This window comes from Belonocnema kinseyi, chromosome 5, assembly GCF_010883055.1.
Source record: "Belonocnema kinseyi isolate 2016_QV_RU_SX_M_011 chromosome 5, B_treatae_v1, whole genome shotgun sequence".
In the NCBI taxonomy this organism is placed as follows: Eukaryota; Metazoa; Arthropoda; class Insecta; order Hymenoptera; family Cynipidae; genus Belonocnema; species Belonocnema kinseyi.
The window spans coordinates 117,384,919-117,389,888 of record NC_046661.1 but is presented as its reverse complement, the minus strand read 5'-3'; positions in this window follow the sequence as shown (position 1 = coordinate 117,389,888).

The window sequence follows — 4,970 nt, the reverse complement described above, 5'->3', positions numbered from 1 at the left end:
AATTTGCCATTAAGACGCCATTTTGAAAATACTAAAACGAAAAATCGATCTTTGAACCATGGATTCTCAAAGTTTAGACATTTATTCCACCGGTTAGTGAGAATCCAGGTTAATTACAGACTCGAAAAGCTTTAGAAAATGGTTCACAAAAAAAAATAGGCACGAAAAATCACGTTTTTTTTTTGTTTAAACTGCATTTTGGGATAATAAATAAATTTTTTGAGGAATTTCATTGGCACCGTCGGAAAGAGGAGATCTTAAGCAATAAAAATATATGTGTCTCAATTTTTTCTAGTTTCAAATAGTCTTAGTTATTGGCCGTTGAAAAGCAGTGTACCGGTAGTGGCGTTTTGGCCGTTTAAGGGTTAATGTGTAGAATTTAAAAAACAGAAGCTCTGAAAAAAGTCTGACAAAAAGCATCGAAATTCTAAACTGTTTTTTGACATCTTGTTGATTGAAAAAAATGTATTCTTCACGTGGTCGAATTTAAAAATCAAGTACCTATCTATTGCGTAATTAGAATAACTTTATAAAATGTCTTTAGGTTTTAATACCAATACCTTTTTTATGCATTACATCCTTTTAAAGGGCGCCAATATAAACCCGTACTGATTACTGTTACCATTTTCGACTTATTTAGGAGGAAATAAGTATTATGCTCTTTGGATGCTTTCATTGTGATAGTATTAATATTTATCGTTATTAAAATTCGTATATATCTGTTGTTTGAGGCATTTATAAAATGTATCTGAAGTCTATAATCTATTTCTAGTCGTGTTCTTCGTATAGAATACATATCAGCTGCTGTCATTTTATTCGTACAAAACTTTATGACTGATATTTATACCTTATATTTATACCTTTGTAGCCTCTTTACATCTATACTACCTATATTGTCTTCAAGTATTATATTATACACATTTAGCAGGCGATTTTGAAGTTTTTATATTGTTATGTATGTCTTCCTCATAATAAATAGTAGAAAATAATCTATACTGCTAGTCATTATTTTAGAAATTCAGTTTAAAATATTTTCACGTGGTTTTCAAGAATATAGATTTAATAGGCGACTGCAAAATACAATCTAAATTGCCAAAAAGCCTACGTGGACGTTAGAAAAAGTCTGAAAAACTTCGCAGATATTTCGTTCGAGGCTCAATGGCCTCCATACAATAACCGTTCTGTTACAATTAGATAAAATAAAAATAATTTATATTTCCCAAAAAATGTTTAGAAGCATTTAATATTTCGTATATTACTTGTACTTTAATTGTTACCCAGCAAACACGTTCTGTAACTGTTCCAGATCAAAAAAGGAACTGTCTTCTATAACAGTTGTTACAAGTTGGTGACAGAACTGTTCTAGAACAAAAAGGTAATAGCGTTCTAGAACACTGTGACAAAATTGTGACAGAACTATTCTCGAACTATGTGACAGCACTATTCTGTAACATTTGCTATGGAATTGTTTTAGGACAAACTGGTTACAGACGCTCTATAATATTTGTGTCAAGTTTATTTTAGAACTCTGCCGTAACAGTGTTATATCGAAGTTCTAGAACCCTGTTAGAAGTATGTTCTAGAACAAATTAGGAACAAAGATTAGTTCACTAATACTATGGTCGAGCGGGCCCTTGCAAATATCCCTCCTGTGAATATCTCAGACGTATAATTTTTGTTAGTTGGGACTGCGTACGCGGTACCAATAGGTACGCAGGATATTTCGACGGGTTATCCCTGGAATAACCCGAGGCATAAATAGGGTCAAATCAAATATCTCGGGATATCATATTGCTGTGAGCGTGAGGGGTACATAACATTGTTTCATATTTGATAAATAACAGTTCTAGAACTGTTATAGAAATGTCCTAGATTTTTTACAATGCAGGGTACCAAAGTTCTAAAATTGTTACAGATCGGTTGTCACAGCGTTCTAAATCTGTTAAAGATTTTTTATACGATATTTGCAATTAAGTTCCAGAATTGTTCTAGAAATGTTACAGATCGGTTGTCACAGCTTTCTAGAACTGTTACAGAATTGTTCTATAGCGTATGGGGGATGACATAGTTACTCGCATGTTCGTGACCTGTTCTAGAACACGTTATTTTGTGTTCTAGAACAGTTACAGATCTGTTCTGTAACCATGTTTGCTGCGGGTAATCACAACAAAATTGTGTGCAGCCATGATAACATTTTTACATTATCATTCATGAGAGTATAATGCAATCGTCCAAATCTTCGATCTCTGGTTATTAACGGATCTTTACGTTTCGGCACTCACAGAATCCAAAAATCATAAAATTTTATCGATGTCTGTCTGTATGTATAGTTACCTGAACGTTGTAGCCACGCCAACTTTTGAAGCATTTGTCCAATCAAGTCAGCCTTTGATACACTTCTGAAGGTTCCCAAAATGAAGGTTAAGTTCGTTAAGCATATATCTCCAACGAAAATAAAAAATTTTCGATGAAAATTATAAAAGTTTATATACTTTTGAAAAATTTTAAAATGTTCAGAAAAATAGAAAAAAGTATATTTTTTTATAGATTAGGAAACTCCATTTAAATTAGTTACTAGATATAAACTATATTTAGAAACTATCTCAGTTAAATTTTTCGTCAGACAAAAATTCAAAAAGTTAGAGCTATTTCAAAATTTGAATAAACATTTTTTATGAGTTGGAAATTTTTGTCAACTTTTCTGGTACACGGCAAAATGACTTGCAAATTATCCTAATGACATTTTTAAGTTCGATAAAACTTTAAAAACTTATATGCTTTTCAATATTTTGAAAATTTGCAAAAAAAGAAAATTTTTTTTAATAGGTTAAGAAATATCAATCTAAATTTCTACTAGATATAAATCATAGGTTTTTTCAAACCATTTTCATGAAATTTCTTAATTAGACAAAAGTTCCAAAAATATACCAAAAACATTCTCTTATGAACAAGGACAATAATTTTGTTAAGAAATTTAAAAAAAAGTCCTTCAGGTGGACAATCAATGCGTCTCAAAGACGCAAACAAATACTACTTTTCTATTCTAAATATCAAAAAAGTTTTCCTCGTATTAAAAAGATAAAATATATATTTTTTAAATTTATTTATCGGTATTGCTAGATGGTTCATATAAGGTTCCTCAATATAGGTCTTTCGACGAATCTAAATATCGCGAACAAACATGTCAGATACAGTACTGTCGTATTCTTAATATTAACAAAGTTTTTCTCATATAAAAAGAATAAACCATTTTTTTGGAATTTCTGAAAGCGGTACTGTTAGGTCATAAAAATCTCAACAATAGCTCGATCCATTCGTCTCAAAGACCCAAACAAATAAGCTAAAATATTTTGTTATTGTATTTTGAATATCGAAATAATTTTTTCTCATATAAGCAAGGTCAAAAGTTCCTTTTTTTGAAACTCTAAAAGCAAAAAAACTACTTCTAACTGACCAGTATGGCTAAAAGTCCTACAAGATCTGCATATCAGTCGGATGTAAAATTAAAGCTACAGAAAAAAGTTACATACACACATGGGCATTTCAAAAAATCGTAATTTCGAATTCCTGGGGTCTAATTTGATCAAAGTATTTAAAAAAAATATATTTAAAAATTTAGGGCATTATCAAACCACCTTCTATGAGGAAGCAATTCGCATAAGGTAGAAATTAATAAATAAAATATTTTGATTGATTTAAAATAATTTTCTTCCTATAAATAAACAATTTTAAAAAATCGAACATGGAAAAATTTACTCTAGAATCTAGAGTATTTTTCTTTAAAGCATTACTAAATGTTCGCATATCTGTCACGAATGTCGTATGTCTCCAGCCACTTGCTGAGTTCTGTCAACATTTAAATACCCGCGCCGCAACATTGAAGTTCATATTTTTAACACCACAGCGACACAGTAGTTTCTTTCAATATTTTTAAATATCTGAGTATTGTTTTTTTCTCGTATAAAAAACATAAGAAAATGTATTCTTAAACAAGTAGAAATCTTCTCTTTCATTGACAAAATAACATTTAAAAAATGTTTGCGTTTATTTTCATTATTATTAAATATGTATCGAAGGAAGGACCGGAAGGACGAACGAGAAGAAGGGACTACTTTAGGCGGAATGTTACACTAAAATCACTGGATATTTCAGCATGTTTTTATTTAGAAGTTTATGATTATTTTGAACATCTATTTGCTGTTGCTCAATTAATATTTTATTTCTTGTCAAGACATAATAGTCGCAAAAAATCTGTAATATACTATTTGATTTTTTTTAAAGCGAAGGGAAGAATTTTAGTCGCGTAGATTTTCTTGAGAAAGATGCGCAGTTGCATCACGATCATTGGCTGAAATTTTTGGTCGAGGGACACGTACACAATCTTGAATGAGGCGTTCGGATGAGAAATCCAGGTACGTTACTGTCAGTAATTCAATTTTAAGGGTACTATTAAATTTTTATAAAATATATGCCGATCAACTCCGTACACAGTATAACGCTATTATAGATGTTACAGAATCGTTAAAGTTATCTGGGATAAAGTTTTCAGTAAATAATACATATTGTTACTTTCTGTTCTGTAATAGTTACAAATCTGTTCTATAATATCCACATTTTCTGGTAAAGAGCGTTTTTTATTTCCATTGCCTGTATCAATAATATAAAAATTGATAGAATTTTTTCTGAAATTGCGTATTAATCTTCAATTTTTGTTAAAATAATTTTTTATTTCAAATACACATTTGAAGGTAACATTTTCAACTTTTCTAAGTTTAATATTCAAGGTAGCTTGAATGTTATTTTTTTGATATTCCATTTGTAACAAGAAACACTGATCTCTTTTTAAGAGAAAAAAGAAAGGGGATTCAAGATTGTATAGCCGTTCCTGGTTAACCGGGCGCGCTCGGATTTTGATGTTACTCACACATCAAAATCTTGCTGGCGAGTTGCGTGCGCAGATTTCACTATTT